The following is an 18,076-nucleotide window of genomic DNA, read 5'->3' as shown; positions in this document are numbered from 1 at the left end:
GCTCCAGTCTTCCCCAGACACTTCCCTGTCCCTCCTGCTTGTGGGAGACAATAACTCGATCTTACTTTGAGTCCCATGAAGTTGGGTTTGCGACTGGCAACTGACTGGAAACCATCTCTGAGGACTTAATTACTGAAGCTTTGAGAAGGCTCTGCAGCTTTGAATTTTGGGGCTCTTTCCACCTGTATCCCAGCTCACCGGTGCGCATTACTCTGAGGTCAGCTCTGCAGTGATGTCCCAGGGGCCTCGCCTAAGTAAGGACACATCTGTGGCCACCGGTGCAATGTGCCATTGATTCCCCATTTACTAGGTGTACTAGCTTCCTAGGGCTGCCCTAACAAGGTACCACCAACTGAGTGGCTTAAACAACAGAAATGTATTGTCTCACAGCTCTGGAGGCTGGAAGTCCAAGATCAAGGTCAATAGAGTTGGTTTCCTCTGAGGCTGTGCGAGAGAATCTGTTCCAGGCCTTTCCCCTAGCTTTTGGTCATTTGCCAGCAATCTTTGGTGTTTCTTGCCTTGTAGATGCATCACCTTGATCTCTGCTTTCATCTTCAAGTGGCATTGTCCCTATGTATGTGTCTCTATATCCAAATTTCCCCTTTTCATGAGGACAATTGTCATATTGGATTAGGGCCCACCCTAAATGACCTCATATTATGACCAACTAATTGGATCTGCTATGACTCCGTTTTCAAATAGGGTCCCATTCTGAAGAACTGGGGATTAGGATTTCGATATAGGACTTCTGGGTGGGGGAGACACAATTCAACCCATGCCACTAGGGCATCAAGCAGGCGAAATAAAGCACAAGGTGGTCCTCCCCTTCACCCAGATGAAGCCTTTGGAAAGTAGACACACAGAGGGCACCGACTCTGAATTTCAGTGTCACTTTTGTGTGTTGCTCTAGCTTGGTGACCTTGGGCAAGTCATTTAACCTTTCTGAGTTTGAAATATAAGCAGAGCGGGCTGGACTGATGGTTTTTAAAACTGATTCCATTGAGCCACTGAGGCATGTTCGCGTTGGGGGGTTGGGAGGGAAGCTGGCAGATTGCTGACCCCTCCTGCTCACCTCACCCAGTGGTGTGCCTGGTGGTCCACCTTGGCAGACGGGAGTATCCGATCGCTGATGTTACTTCGAACTGTCAGCGCACAGCGATAACACAAAGCAGACCAAGTATTCACTGGTTTCATTGTTGCTTTTCAGTTCTCTACAAATAAACACTCCCCTCTTGCCTGTCCCCTGGGTGGACAATTCAGGCAGACTGATCCCACCAATTCCCGCCTTTGTACACACTGCTTCCCCAGCGCAGTTCTGTGCTTATCTGTTGTATTTATAAGGATTCCAAGAAAATTTTTGTTTGAATAAAGGGCTCAAGCTAAAAGAATAGTTTTAGTCCAGAAAACAACTAAAGGATCTGTGTTTCCTTCTAGTTCTAAGATTCTAGTTCTGTGCCTCTATTAAAAGTAGTCTCAGGCTTCCCTGGTGGCGCAGCGGTTGAGAATCTGCCTGCTAATGCAGGGGACACGGGTTCAAGCCCTGGTCTGGGAGGATCCCACATGCCGCGGAGCAACTAGGCCCGTGAGCCACAACTACTGAGCCTGCGCGTCTGGAGCCTGTGCTCCCAACAAGAGAGGCTGTGATAGTGAGAGGCCCACGCACCGCGATGAAGAGTGGCCCCCGCTCGCCACAACTAGAGAAAGCCCTCGCACAGAAACGAAGACCCAACACAGCCAAAAATAAATAAATAAATAAATTAATTAATTAAAAAAAAAAAGTAGTCTCAATCTTTTTTTTCCCCATTATCTCTTTTCTAAATTTAATTTTTATTTCATATTATAGTTGATTTACAATGTTGTGTTAGTTTCAGGTGTACAGCAAAGTGATTCTAGGTCATGGATGGATCTAGAGATCATCATACTAGGTGAAGTAAGTCAGAGCAAGACAAATATCATATGATATCAATTATATATGGAATCTTAAAAAAAATGATACAAATGAGTTTATTTAGAAAACAGAAACTGACTCTAGCTGGCTCCACGGAGGTGTGGGCTTTTACACGGAGAACTGTTTTTTTCTTAACTCTCATTTAAATAACCTGGAATATTTTACACAAACCATTTGTGCTGGGGAGGAAGATCTTTTCAGTAATTGCCTGTATCTGGAGTGGTAGTTTTGGTCAACCAGTGAAAACACCAATTGGCATGTATCACGGAGTCCTGTACAGCCGTGGTACCAAGCTTGGTTTGTTGCAGGCTAGTGACCCTCCACTCAGCACCCCTCCCCAAAGGTGTCCCCACATTAGACTGCACTAGTAACCCCCTTTCCTCCTCATACCCTAGCATCCCCATGCTGCCTACAGGGTAGAACCATCTCCCTGCTGAGATTTTCTCTCACCTACTGTTGTTCTCATTTTAGAAAAGAGAAATGAATATTTTGATATATTATAATAATCGCTAATGCTTATTAAGCACTTACTCTGTGCTAGGCACTGGTCCAAGTGCTTTACGTATATTAACCTAATTCTCCTAACAACCCTATGAGGGAGGTACCATCCTCTCCCCCGTGGGCCAGTGGGGAAGTGGGCACAGAGACGTGAAGTCACCGGCTTAGCCGAGGACGTTGCCACAGCTAGAATCTGAATCCGGACAGCTTGGCTCTTCACCACCGTGGGATGCGCAGGTTACGTTTTACACGTGCTGTTGGAAGACAGGTATTTGGATTGCATTCCTTTTCTTGCCATTGAAGCAATCCTGAGAGGGCTAGAAAGGGAGAGTAATGGCATTTAGCAAGCAACGAACTAGTGTATGGCTAGGAATCTAGAACAGAACTGCTCTTGATCCCACTGGCCCTTTGGGGAGCCCGAGCAGAAGCCAGCATGCCAGTGACACTGTTTTCTGTCCCTGCAATATAGGGGTAAAAGTGCCGCCCTCCATCCCCTCCTGCCCTTGTGGGGGAAGAGGAATTTCCCTGGTTTTTCTCCCGTGGCAGGAGGGGCGGGGAGAAGGTTTGGAAACAAGGGAAAGTGTATCATCAGTGAAGTGAGGGTTTCCGGGGCCGAGATTCATCAGCAGACAAAGAAGACAATTGCTTTGAGGGAAAAAAAAGAAAAAAAATAGTGCTTGCTCTAACTTTAGGGTGTGCCTACATTCAATTTCTACTCCTCTGGTCTCTGCCACAGTTCAAGGCCTATATTGCATTAACTTTATAACCCACTTCCTCACTTCTAAAGACTCCCCTCTCCAATTCATTCTCTGCGCTGTTACCTGCATTATGCGTCTAAAAATACGAACCTGATTGTTTCCCTTCATACATAAAACCCTGCATTATTTTTCTCCTTGTCTAGGGAACAGCCCTGGAACCCACCTATCTTCCCAGCTGTACAAGGCATGTCCTGCCCATCTTAGGTCCTGTCCTCACTTTCCTGCCCCTCCAAACCCTCTCCATCCTTTATGTCCTTGACTGCTGCTTATAAAGCCTCTCTGGGTGCCCCCAGTAGAACGCCCTTCCTCCTCCAGCTCCTTCCTGCTGCATCTGTCTTTCCATTGCTCTACATCTGGCAAGAGCAGCATCCTACAGGCCCCCAGGATGTTTTGGAGACCATACTGAATTCTTCATATTACAATTTCAAGTTCCTTCTGTTTATGGCTTTTGAGCACCTGGACTCAGATATATGATGAAAAGAAACAAAAAAACTCCTTCCTTCTAACTTTGGTCCTGATGTTTATTCAGCATTTTCTCCCCATCATCTATAGATGCCATTTAAGAAACAGCAATCTGCTGCCCAGTGACACTCTCTTGCGTGTAGCTGGACATTCACAATGTGGTCAGATGGTTCTCAGATGATTTTCAGTTCTTTTAAGGCATTTAATTATGACCACATGGATGCAGGTTCAACTTGAGGGCAAGCTGATTTTTTTTTCCTGGAAATGAGAGCTAAGAATCTAGTGTTATTTATTGATTTTTTCTTTTTTCTTTTTTTTTAGAATACAATCTCAAAAACTTTACAAGTTAGTAAAACAAACACAAACCAAAACCCTGCAATTACCAAACACCATTCTCTTTTCCTTAGAAAAGTCAAGACACTTCAATGTAATTGAAGAGTTCTGTTTTGCTTTGTTTGAGCACGATCAAATACTGTGGCTAATTCACCAGCTGCTTCCCTGGAGTTCATAAAAACTGGACGCGTAATTCCCACCCTACCCATCCCTCCCCAAAATTTACTTTTGTTTTAAAAATAATTTATAGTTCCTCTTTCTTGTAAGAGTTGCTAACTTTGCGTGAGAGCTTTCTTAAGTGGTATGAGGGGAAAAGCTAATGTACATTGTCATTCTATCTGGTCCAGAAGATTTCTGATGATGTCATCAGGGTAAAGATTAAATGGTATCATTTGAATGTTTTTACACTGGTCATTTATATAACTGGATTAATAAGTTATTTTCATCATGGAAAATATAAAAAGAGAAGCAGTCCTTACCCTGACAAAACAAGAGCAAAGAGAGAAACAGAAGCTGTAGGATTAAAAACCACCGCTGCTTTGCTCTTACCAATAAAAGGGGCAGTACGACATGCAGTTGAAATTTGGACGGTGGGGTCACCATTAAGCTGCCCATTGATATCAATGCTGATAAACTATATCAGGAGAGTATTCTGCACACACTTGGTGGGGGTCTCCAGACTCATCAAATTATATAACCAACTTTGATTTCAATAAGGGCTACGGACTAGAAACCTACTGGGTTAGTAAGGGCCACTAAAATGTGGCTAGGACTTTCTTTTCACAAATAAAACATCAGTCTCATTTCAGGAGTACATAAGAATTTCATTTCTGTGTCTCTCTCTTTCCCATTTGAGTTTTTGCCCCTAAGAAAGAGGGAATGGATGGCATGCATGATACTAGGGTTTTATGCCTTGACTAAGCAAAAATTGTGAGAACATCTCTTTTAAGCCTACCATGAATGTTCAAGGCTATAGGACAGTGTGGGAACCTTCGAGCAAAAACCCTGAACCTCCCCTCACACATCAAGTCTCATTCCACCAGGACTCCTTTCATTGAATCCCTCCACGACCACCCCCTTCTCCCTCCTTGTCTCCTCTGCTCTGACAGCATCAATTCCTTTGACCTCTGGGCTCCCATATCACTTAAAAAAAAATCCCTGTCTCACGGGACCTGTTACCTGGTATTGTGATTTCTTACTGGTTTGTTCTTTTATACCCTCAGGCTAGTCTACAGGGGATCTGAGACAGTTAGCTGTGTTTACGTCTGTCTCCATTCCCAGACCATGAATCCCCAGAGCAGAATTCATTCTATTCACCCCTCTCTCACCATCACCATTGGTACATATGCATCCCTCCCTCTATGGCCACATCATCTTATAAAGGATTAATGAATGAATTAATGATTGAGTGTCTGGGGAAAATATCCTCTAGCATTAGTCACCACAAATGGGCTGACTCTGTCAGGATCAGTCTACGGTTGATCACTGCTTTCAGTCCCCAAAGAATAGAGTGGTATCTGCCAGATGTCTGCAGGCTAATTTCCAAGCCCTGCTGCAGTTTTTGGATCAGGTAATATGAACGACCCTGTTTTAGTTTGCTTGGGCTACCATAACAAAGTACCACCAACTGGGTGGCTTAAATGATAGGTATTTATGTTCCCCCAGTTCTGGAGGCTGGAAGTGCAAAAGCAAGGTGTGGGCAGGTTTTGTTTCTCCTGGAACCTCTCCTGGGCTTGAGGATGGCTGCCCTCTCACAGTGCCCTCACATGGCCTTTTCTCAGTGTGTGCATCCCTGGTGTCACCACCTCATGTTAGAAGGACACTAGTTATATTGGATGAGGCCCCCCACCATAAAGGTCTCATTTTAACTTAATCACATTTTGTAGGCTGTATTTCCAAATACAGTCACTTTCTGAAGTAGGGATTGGGACTTGAACATGTGAATCTTTGGGGGACACAATTCAGCCCTTAACAGGCTCTGGCAGAAGTTCTCCAGTTTACTATCAAGAGGTCCCAATGCCAAATAAACAGAGAGAGCTAATGCCTTTGGAATCAGTCTGAGGCCCATTGAGAGAACTTTCTGGGGGCTCATGATTCATGTGTTGAGTTTCACTAGTGCAGAGTCCCGAGAATCTTTCAGGAGAACCAGCATATAAGCTATGGTGGTAGCTGGGACCATTGGGAGGGAGGCCCTCTTGGGATAAAGAAGGTGTAGAGAAATCTTTGCACTTAGTTGGAAAACTGTGCATTGTTTTCTAGAGCAGGGGTTGGCAGACTTTTGCTGTAAAGAGCCAGATAAGAAATTTTTCTTTCTCTGTCTGGGCTACTCAAGAATACCTTTGTAGCTGGAAAGTAGCCATTGGCAATGCCTAAACAAATGGGTGTGGCTGTGTTCCAATAAAACTGTATTTACAAAAACATTTGGCTGGCCGGATTGGGCCTACAGGCCTTAGGTGCCCAGGTCTGGAGCACACCCTTCCTGATTTTGATTTTCTATAGATTCTGAGCCTATCATTTGAACTATTTTACAACTCAGTAAGTTATAGACAAATGATAGCAATGCAAAATAATTCTTGACCCTAGAGATGTAAAGTTTTGATCCTGGGAAGTTCCAATTGACTTCCTTCCCCCACTTTGGAAGAAGGCAGTCTTACCTGAATTTGTACCTTTATTTCAGTATTCCTGATCTATAAATATGCCTGTTCTTTGGACTCTCCAATTCTCTTCCCTCATTAATAATGAGTTAAATAAAATCTTTAACATGTATTCATTTTATATCTATATGAGGGTCATAATTTTGTCTTTTTTAAAAAAAAACTAATTATCTTTTAACAAATTAAATACGGCTGGGCACTGTTTGCAAAGAGCTTAGAAGCTGCGCTAAGATCGTGGTTTTGCCCTCTGGAACAATGGTCTTTAAACTTTTTGATTTCACACCTTTGTCAGCAAATATTTTTAGCCACCCTGCCTTGACATATAAATATAGTGTACTGTATACTGTATATAGACTAACATATATAAATATAAACAAAAATAGAATTGAAAAATAAATAAAGAACTTCTAATATCAATAGTTTCCTTGCATATCCCAGTGGAATTTCTTCCTAACACCTTTGGTTCTCTCTCCACTTGGGAGACCACTTTTCTGGACAAGAGAGAACTAAAAATATTAACTAGTTGGGGGAAAAAAAATGATCTGAGTTAACCCCAATAATACACCAACAAAGCACATTTTTGTAAAAGCTAACTGTAATTTGAGCTGATTGGCCCAAGGGGATGGCAGAATTCCTCCAAAGGAGAGAACTGCAGCTTTGTTCTGGAAAATAGCTTAATGGAACTGATTGGTTATAAAAGGTGAGCTCAGGTGGTCATAGTCTAGATGGAAGCAGCTTCACGTGAAGAGTTTGTTTAATAAACATGGGAATTTCAGTATTGTCTGCTAGAGCTGGGGTAGGGGCCATTAGGACTTTGGCAGAGAAGATGGGAAGAGATTCTGCTCTGGAGAGGGAAGGTCTTGAGCAACAAGGAAGAGTGTGAGGTCATGGCCTCGAGGGGATCATGGCTAGGGAGACATAGAAAATACCAGATAAATATCTTTAAACAATGGTGTTGATGGTCCCTTTGACTGTGCATCATTATGCTCTCTCATTTCTGGAGGTTCTATAAAAATCTGTTTTTGCCTAATGGAATAGAACATGAAGAAAGCAGATAGTAGTTCCGAAATTCTTTAAGGTGACCAGAAGCAAAGAGGGCCAAGATCTGAACGTGACTTGGGAGCAGAGCTGAGGAGCCAGAGTGGGGAAAGAAGCAGAGGAAGAGCTGGGCTGTGACCCTTAAAAGTGTTATGGGGAGACTATGTCCGGCAGTGATGCAGGGTGAGGTCTCAAAAATGTCATTTCATACTTAAGCAAAGATGACTCCTGAGCACTGGAGTATTAGAGGATTTTCAGGAGCAGACTGTTTGGTGACCTGTTTTGGAAAATGTGGTGATGGATTGGAGAGCAAAGACATTCGAAATAGGAAACCAGTTAAGAGATTGCTGGAACACCAGGCGAGGATAATGGGAACAGAATGGGGGCAGAAGGAGTGCTTATTCTAGAGGTATTTTAGAGGTAGAATCAGTAGAACTGAGTGATGATTCCCTATAGGGGAAAAGAGGAGAGTCAATGAGAAATAACATTTATAAAGCTTGGGCAGTTGGGTGTCTGGTGACATGCCATTCACTGAATTAGGAAACATATGAAGAATAGGTTTTCAGGAAAGACAATGGGTTCATAGTGGGATAGGCTGAATTTGAGATGCCTACAAAACCTGGTGGAGATGGGCTACAAAGAGTTGAGAATACAGGTGGGTATCTCAGGAGACAGATCAAGGCTAAAGACATCTCCAGGAATTGTCCTGTAAAAGGTGTCATGAGTTTTTTGTTTATTGCCCTTTGATAAATATTAGGAAAACAGTATTCTTGTACTTTATTTACTCATTCATTCAAACTTATTTAATGAGTGGGAAACCATATGCCAGATTCTGGGGATAAATGATTAATAATATCCTTTAGAAACTCATAGTCTTAGCAGAGGATTAGGCTATGAACTAAAAGCAGAGCTGCAGGTGTGGAAACCCACTCAGAACCCTAGGGTTGGTACAAAGATTATTTTAAGCTGAAGACATTTGAGATTCAACAGATACAGAAAGAAGCCTTCTCAGAGCTTCCCTTATCTGACTAAAGGCAGAAACTTCTGAGAAATGAGGACTGCCATAAATTCTCTCTTTGGGACAGGTCTGCCCCCAGGAGAGACCAAGAGTAAACCTACCATAAATCCCTTCTCTGGGGGGAATTTTTGACCCCGATGAAGTCAGAAAGACTGCTCATACCTGTAGAGACAAATATTACCACAAGCTTTCTTATCTCTTGTTTGTTCTCCTAAAAAACCTGTCTTTTCTAAAGAAGCCTATTTATTCTTCCCATAGGAGTCTTTCGCCCTGCTCCCTTTTTCTAATCTACTGATTCTAACAACGCTTTGAGTTACTCATCACTGAGCACTCCTGCATTTATGCACGTTGCACATGCAAATAAACTGTTTTTCCTGTTAGTCTGTCTTTTGTTAGTTTAACTCAGAGGCCCCAGCCACTAAACATAGGAGAGTCAAAAAAAAGTTTTTCCTCTTCTACAAAAGGAAGAGAGGAATTTCCATTCTGAATGGCCGACATAATGAAAGTGGCATTAAATACAATGGGCAACATAGAAAGATGACCAGGGTTCGGGAGAAAATGGCAGAGGCAATTCATTCCGTTTTGGACTTTTAATGTACGTGAGAGTCGTGTAGGAGTTAATTTACCTAATGACATATCCACCCAGTCTTCTCAGACATCATTCACCTCTCACCACTAGGTCTTTCTCCTTCCTCATCCTAGATGCTCATACTATTCCTGACAATATCTCTTCCAAGGACAGACAGGAAGCAAAGATAAAGTGGCCGAGATGTGGGATCTGGCACTCTGCCGTGGCTAATTACCCACATTGGCTTCCCTTCCACTTTTCCACTGGGTTTACAATCTTCTCACTTCGGGGCTTTCCAGTCCTTGGAGCAGCTCAAATTCATCCAGGAGATGGGTATCGAGTCTTGTTCCTTTCTACTTGACCACTCCCCAAACTCTCCTTGGGACAAGTTATATTTAGATTCATTTCCTTTCAGAGCAAATTTACCTGTATTAACATTAGATCAGAAACCTCCCAAATCCTACCCCAACCTCAAGGACTATTTCAAGGATTTTGTCTCCAGTTAATACTTACCTACTTGTTTGACTTCCCTGTTCTTTCTTGTGTTCACTGCCTACCAGGTTTCACGTCAGTAACATGCTTCAGGTTGTCTTCCCTGGCTTTGCTCTCTAACTAATAAGTTCACTATGTTTAATATTTGTCTCTCTTACTCTTCAAGAAAAGGAATCATTTAATATAGTTCTGTTGTATTTCCTGCAACTTTACTCAGCACTGAGAATATAACTGGGGCTCATTTAATATTACTTGTTTGAATCAAATTAGATGGAGTAATGTGGATTTTTACATTTGATGAAGGAGTTGTGTTTTCTTAAAATTCAAACTACTGATATAAACTCAAAGTTGCCGTCTTTATGACTTTCTTGTTATTTTTTATAAACTCTTTCATGGTCTATGCTCAGAGAGAACCCATGGGTACACAAGAGAGAATGGAAGCTCTGATACCACAATGGGATTTTTGTTGTTGTCTATGACTTTGGAAATCAGAAATGTTCTGTCAATACACATTCCAGAATTCCAGGCCTACACATTCTGGCTTGTTTCCAGCATGTTGACTCTATTAATGGATACTTGAAATATATACCACTTTCCACTCCTTGTGCAGGCGTCTTAGGGTGGAGTTTTCTTTTCTCCTCCCACCAGAATCTCAGTGTTGCTTCAGCTCCCAGCGTGTACTTACATGATCCTTTGTAAAACAGAGGGCTCAATACTTCCTGAGCTTTGACCATTTGACTTCTCCAGGACTGAGTTCCTTCTGGGCCTTCTCCTTTTCTGACTGGGCAGATGCAAAGGCTAAGGAGAAAAAAAGCAAGATGGAAAGTTTGAGTGTTTAAGAAAGAGAGAAAGATTTGAACCATATAATAACTATAAATATACATACGTGAGAGCACCTGGGAGAAAGTCTGGGTTTCAGGTTTCAGTGCAAACCATGGGGCTTACCTCTAGCTTATTCAAAGAATCCTGAGGTTTTTGAGCCTGTCTGGGAATCTAGGGACGAGCTGATGACTTCATATTGAAATCATGCAAAACCCGTGAGCTCATGAGCTGGGAGATGAAACCCGATGAGACAAAAATGGTTTCAAGTGGACTTGCTGTAAGTCTGTATAAGATCATTCAAACCCGAAGAGGCGAAAGTGGAAAAACTGGGCCACTGGAATTTGGAGACTTCCTTGCAGGGACTTGTAGTGAAATGAAACTGCTTGGTTTTACCCAAGCCCTTGAAAGACTCTCGGAGAAACTGTAGGAGAAGAACTCGAAAACAAGGAACGCTTGCCGTTTACTTTTGCAATCTCTGATTTCAGGGAGTGCCATTCTCAGTACTTAACAGGGTCACCAAGGTCAGGCTTATCTCCATAGTCCCTCCTGCCCTCTCTTCAAATGCACTCTCTTCGTGTACAATTCCAGTGACCGTCCTCAGATGTCCTCAGATGGCTGTCACCGAGCTGTTCTGCACTCAGCCTTGCCATACGTTTGTCTGATCTTTCGTCTGAGACAGCAGACCCTGGAGTGCTGCTGGACCTGGTCCAGGCCCCCAGGAGCCCAGGCTGGGGAGGGGGTGGTGCTGGGATTGGCCCCTGGGCTTTGATGGCACCAAGGAAGACCTGAGGGACAAAGATCAGGAAGCACACTGTCCAAGTCAGGCAGACAGAGATCTGAAGGAAAAATCAGAGAGGCTGAATCCAGGTACAGGAACAAGACTGAGCAAACCTTACCAAAGGAGCCAATTCAATGGAGCAATGAGACCACAGAATGTAGCTAAAGGTGTGTTTCCTTAGATACCAGCATCTTAGTCAGGGAAGGCAGGCTATGAAGTGCCCTGTAGAGGTTAGTTACATAGAGCAGGATCCATTCGAGTTGTTTCATGCAGAAAGGATTTATTTCAGGGATTTATATGGTTTAGAGAATCATGGAGAAGGCTGAAGAAGCTGACTCAAAATTAAGGTTCAGGAACAACTCCTTAAGTGACGCCAAAGAATCAGGCCACCAAGGGAGCCGAAGTTTCTTCTGCATTTGGAGGCTGCCTTCTCAACCAGGGAGCTAGCTCCAGAACCCCCTGCCATTGCCAAGATCAGGGGGCTGCTTCGATCAGGAACCACTGCCACCCCCTTACTGGTTCTGCTGCAATTGACACCACTAAATGAATGCAAATCACCTGCTCTGACCTCAGGAAGCCCGTGACTGACGGCTGGGGCCTCTGCTCCCACCAACACCCAAAAACAGAAGCGGCCTGCCTGCGGAAGCAGCAAGAACAGCAGAAGCAGGGAAGCCTCATTTTTACCAAATCCACCCTTAACAAATGCAGGTCACTGGGCAAAAGTACAAACGGAGGCCCTCTGACCGTATGAGTTAAGTGCCACAAGTTACAAATCAAGCTACAAATATGTTCTACCCTCCTACCTTGACAAACATACCTTCACAGCAAAGTGAATGTTCAGAGTCAAATTTAGGTTCTTGAACACCTCTGAAGAACATGCCAGAATGTGGCAGTGTGGGAGAGGTAGCCCCTGGCCCCGGTTTCTTACCACTGGCTTGTCCTGCACTGCCGAGGGCTTTGTGCCTACGTGCATGGATGTTCCACCTCGCATGGCCAAGCTCTGTCCACACTGCAAGCTCTCCTCCTCAAAGCCACCTCTCAGGGAGCTTGCTTTGCTCAACTTTACGCTTGACATCTACTCCCCTCTCTGATTTTAAGGGTTTGGGAAAATAAGAAATGCTTCTCCTCACAAAGAATCGAAAACCCATTGGTCTACAGTCTAGGAGACAGTATAGCAAGGTGGGGATTCTGCGGGCTTTGGCAGGACCAGGCTGCATCTGGCAAGTTTCCTAAATTCTCAAAGCCTCCATTCCTTCACCTCCAAAATGGGAATGATAAGATTTACTCTGTAGGAAAATGCATGTGAAGTGCCTAATATAGTGCCTTAGCACACAGTAAGTGCTCCAAAAACTTAACCACTATTATTGTTGCTATGGTCACACATTAATAGGTAAGACTGACTGTACGGGAACAGCCACATTATTAGGGTCTTTTTGAGTCTTGAACCAGATCTCTAATCAGATGAATTGCACTCTGCATTAGGTCTCTGTGCCTTGCTTGGAGCAGTCTGGAAAATAGTGTTCATCTCGCTGGCCAGTTTGAGCTGATAATGGCCGCCTGGAGAACTGTTTTGAAAAGGAACTTGAGGTCAAATCAAGCACAATGCTGTGTTTGATTAATAACGTCTGCCTGGGGTATGGTGGGAGATAGGGCTGCATGTGTGCCAGGTATTTGCCATTCCTGGACTGGACCCCATTCCTGAGTGATAGGAAAGAAGATGGACTTGCAGAGAAACATTGGGCTTGAGTCCTACTTATTCCACCCCCTGGCTCTGTGACCAGGGCTCAGGCATTTAACCCTCTTTTGCTTAGGTGCCTCATCTGTAAAATGAGGGTAACCAGGTTCACCATGCCTACCTTATAGGGTTATTTGTAACGATCAAATGAGGTCATGCTTGGAAGGACACTGTCAGTTGCGAGGTGTTGCCTAAATGCGAGGTGTTTTGTTATTAGCGTGTGGTATTTGGCCAGTTTGTACTCGACAAGGAGGAAGAGCCAAGTCAATGATAGTTTTGGTCGGCCTCTGCCTGCAGCACCTCAGCCTGACTCTGCATCCTTCTTTAGTTTCTGAGTGCCGATCTATCAGGAGAGAGCCTGGCAGGGCAGAAAGAACTTGTATTAAAACCAGATGCTGCCTCACTCATCAGCTGCGTAATTTAGGTCAAGTTTCGTAGCCTGTGTGAGCCTCAGTTTCTTCATCTGTAACATGGAGATTGGATAAAGATAATTATGACATCGGTCTCAACTGTCTCTCAGGTGGTTATATAACTCGAAGGCGATACACACGAAAGCGCTAGGGAAAATCTAAGTGTGAGCGCTTATGACCTTTTCGTATGATCTGAGCCAAATACATCCTTATTTTATGAAGCTCCTTCCCTGCTCCCCGCTCCTCCTCTCCACGATCCCTGAACAGCCTCCAACATGCTTGTCCTATCATCAACTCAAATTGGGGCACAGCCTCCACGAGCTCTCGGTATCAAGGCAAGGTCAGGATTGGGCCAGAAACTGGAGGTCAGGGGAAGACAAAATGAAGCTAAAACTTAGTCTTCAAACAGAGGTGGAGTGGGCCTATGGCCTGGATTGGGTATGAGAGGTGCTGGGAGGCCCAAGGTGAGACCCCAAATCCACGAAGAGCAAGGGAAGATGGTGAAGAGAGTCAGTGGTGCACATATGAGATCAGAGCCGCCGGCATCAGTGAACAGGTTGTCCTCAAAGCACCAGCCCTTGGCAGTTCCCCAGACCCTGCCTCAGTCTCTGCAACTCTGCAAAAAGCTCTGAGCCTTTGAACTGAGGACTACGAGTAATGTTAGAGGCCTGGTGTTCTGAGGCTGCCACGAAGCACACACATCCACTTATACCCTAATCTGTTTCCTCTCTCCATTCTCCTTAGTTTCCTTCTTTCTACCCCTGCCAACCTTAAGCAAAGAGAGCAGCACCGTTTGCTCAAGGCTTTCTGTGTTAGTTTCCTACAGCTACCGAAACATAGCACCACAAACTGGTTGGTTTGAACAACAGAGTTTTATTGTCTCACAGCTGAAGGCTAGAAATCCACGGGTTGCAGGGTTGGTTCCTGCTGAGGCTGTGAGAGAGAATTCCTCCATGCCTGTCACCTTGCTTCTCGTGGTTTGCCAGCAATCTTTGGTGTCCCTTGGCGGGTAGATGCATCACCCTGACCCCTGTCTTCATCTTCACGAGGCATTCTCTCTGTGTGCATGTCCCTGTGTCCAAATTTCCCCCTTTTGTAAGGGCATAGTCATATTGGATTAAGACTCACCTTCATGATCTCATCTTAACTTGGTCATCTACAAAGACCCTATTTCCAAATAAGGTCACATTTGTGTGCTGGGGGGACACAATTCAACCCATAACTCTCCTTGCTTCTCTAGGGATGATTCGAACCAACATGGTTGGGTGAAGACGGGGAACGAGGTAGGAAGATAAACAAAACACTGGAGTAGCATGGAATCTGCTTTTGCTCAGCTAGCAACCAGAGCGCAGTGATGCCCTGTGGAGTATTGCCTTCTATTCTGCTGATAGCGGGGAAAGGGGCTTTCAATACTCTCTTCAGAGCTTACAACAATCCTGGCATGCAGTAGATGCTCCATAAATATTTGTTGAATTAGTAATGAATGAGAGAAATTCAGCCCATATGAGCAGCTAGTTATAGTTTATATTCTGGTGCCAAGACTTTGTCCTGCCTGGAGAAAGGACATACTAAATGGTTATTGAATTTAGCATCAGTTTCTCCCATATAGTCCATGTGGCCTTATTATTAACAGCTGGGCCTTACGGGAGTGGAATGAAGAGCTTCAGGGGGTGGGTCTCAGAGGGCTGGGCTCTCCCTTTGCCCCACGTCCCTTGCTATTCCTCGGTGATCTCAGCCCACCCCCTGTCACCTTAGAGCGCCATTTGAAAGCGAATCTTGAGACCTGAACTGAGCTTTATATGTCTAACCTGTCACAGAATCCTTTCCCTTACCAGAGTTTACTGATCCTGCATCTCACTCATTTATCAGCATTATAGAGTTGGAAGTGCCTCCGTGGTCATCAAGTTCTACCTCTTAATTCATAAATGAGGGACCTGAGGTGAGAGGGGAAGAGATTTGACTAAAGCTGCACAGCCAGGACTCCTGACTCCTGATCTATGGCTCCACCTTTATCCTGAACCCTCGCTTCTGTTGTCTGACTCTTAGGAAATCATTTGCCAGATATAGGAATTCCTCTGAATGTGTTTGTTAGACAGGAGAATGCTATCCTCTAGTTCAAATGTTCAAGTGTTCCCAGAGTATGAGGCCAACAGCGGGGATTTGAGGCATTTGGCTGGTGGCCAAGAGGCACTGGGTCAGGCCCCGCACACTCTCAGCCTATGAGCCCTGCCACCTGGCTGGCTGTTTGAATCACCTACAGGGAAACCTGACTTTCCATCCCAGGCTCCCTTACATCAACACTCCCACTATCCAGAGACAAGAGAGTCCTTGTGGAAAGTCAGGCTGTGGCACAATCTTGACCCCATGCTGGGCTGCCCTTTCTTGTTTCCCAGTTCTTCCTTGCCCCTGGCAAGTTTCACTGGGGCTGAACAATGGCTTCAGTCTACAGCTAGGTGAGCTCATTGCATTTTGCAGGTGCTTCGTTTGTACAATGGCCAAAGGAAGGCTAAGATGTGGCCTTAACAGTCACACTTAGAGCTCTTTACAGTTTACAGTGTCTTGAGAGGAGGCCCAGGGGAGCCCTGACAGCCACCTTGTGCTTCCATCCAGCCAGCCCCACCATTGACGCTGTTGAGGTGGCCTCCCATTGTCTATTGCATGCCAGCTTTACCTGCAGTGGTGCCTTCCTGAAAGGCTCAGCATGTATTTGTAAAACCTAAAACTATTAAGTAGCTGAGTTTAGTAAGTAAAAACCAACCAACAAACCAAGGTGGAAGGGGGAGGGTGAATGTTCCCCATTAGGGTTACCAGACTTAACAAATAAAAAATTCAGTTAAATTTGAATTTCAGATTGTGAAAAATGTTATCTGCCGTTTCAGTAAACAAAGGATGTTGCAACCATCAAGCCACTACAGATGCCCCATATGGTGAGCCCTAAGGGAACTCAGGTGGGGAAGAACAGGATCCTGGCTGGAGATAACTAAGGTGAACATCAAAGGCATGATTTCAATGAGCCCAGACTCTTGCATCTTTTCATACATAGGAAAGCGCTAAATTCCTTAACTTGAGATATCTGGTTTTCTTTAATTAACAGTCATCTTTTGATGTTCCGACTGCCTGGTCTTTCTTGCAAAAACTCCCATATATCCTGGTTCCTCCCTGACCTCTTCGGAGGAGCTTCTCAGCGTTATATGAGATAGCTCTGAGAGGCTGCCTCCCAGGCTTGAAGTCCTCCGAAAGTCCGCTGAATAAAATATAATTCTCAACTTTTCGGTTGTGCATTTTTTCAGTCGACAACATAAGCAATGAATAATTAAAAAAGAAAAAGTATAAGTATATCCTGTTCAATATTTGGGACATATACTAAAAATTATTTATTGTGCATCTCTCTCTGAAATTCAAATTTAACCAAGTGCCCCGTATTTTAGCTGATAACCCCAGTTGCTATGGAATTCCGTGGTCCGGATATCCTATGAAACACACCTTGACTCTTGACTGTTGGAATGAAGTCTGGGACTCTTGCAGTCTTGACTTTGGCAGCTCTGCCAAATTGTTAGCGTTCGCAAGTCCTGCACAGGGGCTTCGGGGAGTTCCACAGGAGGGCTCCGGCATGGCCCCAGCTGCTGGGAATTCCCTATAATGGGAGGCACACAGCCGGTTCCCAGAAAGTGCAAATGTAACTCAACTGAGTCAGCACGTTTTCACATAGGCAATCTAGGTACATACACAGAGCTTTCTTATAACCCTCTCCTTTGCTCAACGTTCCTGAATAGGATCAGCCACGTGTTACCACCTCTGCTTAAGGTGAGGAAACACTCAAGTAATATTGGCCGAGTCAGCGCCTGGTAGACAGACTTGAGAGCTGACAGGCTCTAAGACCAATAACACCTTTCCTTTTTTATTGAACATATTGCATTGTTATTCCAATCGGATATGGTTTTTTTCAAAAACTGTTGCATTATGTTTTTTTCTAACTATAAAAGTAATATTTGATTATTACAGCAAACTTGGAAAACACAGATAAAAAAGAAAGAGAGAGCGATCAGCAAAGGAAGGAATTCCACAATGCATAATCACTATTGTTGACCGGTAGGCGCATGGCCTTCCACGCTGTGCCCTCTTCATGTATATTAATATACTATGTCGTAGTCAGTTTGGGCTACTAAAACAAAATACCATAGACTGGGTGGCTTAAACAACAGGCATTTCTTTCTCACAGTTCTGGAGGCTGGAAGGTCCAAGATCAAGGTGCTGGGCAGATTCGGTTTTTGATGGGGACCTTCTTACCATCTTGCACCTTATCCCTGTGTCTTCACGGTGGAGAGAGGAAGCTCTGGTATCTCTTCCTCTTGGGGCTCCACCCTCATGACTTCACCTAAACCTAATTACCTCTCAAAAGCCCCACCTCCTAATACCATCATATTATGCACTAGGACATTAACATATGAAATTGGGGGGTACACACATATTCAGTTCATAATATGTTCTTAGTTTTAAATAAAAAGGGCCAAATCCTTTTCTACACATGCATCCATATATGAGTGATATAAACATAAATATGT

The 18,076-nt window shown here is 44.2% G+C and overlaps 1 long non-coding RNA gene across 1 annotated transcript; it reads right to left on the bottom strand.

Annotated features, from left to right (window-relative positions):
• Positions 1-1,858: 1,858 nt before the first annotated feature.
• On the bottom strand, positions 1,859-10,738 carry LOC130707324 (uncharacterized). Its single transcript, XR_009007228.1, has 3 exons — positions 10,656-10,738; positions 10,455-10,567; positions 1,859-2,763 (listed from the first exon to the last, which is right to left on the bottom strand). It is a non-coding gene; the product is annotated as an uncharacterized LOC130707324 (long non-coding RNA).
• Positions 10,739-18,076: the final 7,338 nt, after the last annotated feature.

This window comes from Balaenoptera acutorostrata, chromosome 2 (assembly GCF_949987535.1).
Source record: "Balaenoptera acutorostrata chromosome 2, mBalAcu1.1, whole genome shotgun sequence".
In the NCBI taxonomy this organism is placed as follows: Eukaryota; Metazoa; Chordata; class Mammalia; order Artiodactyla; family Balaenopteridae; genus Balaenoptera; species Balaenoptera acutorostrata.
The sequence above is the reverse complement of the archived record's forward strand: the minus strand, read 5'-3'. Positions and strand labels throughout refer to the sequence as shown.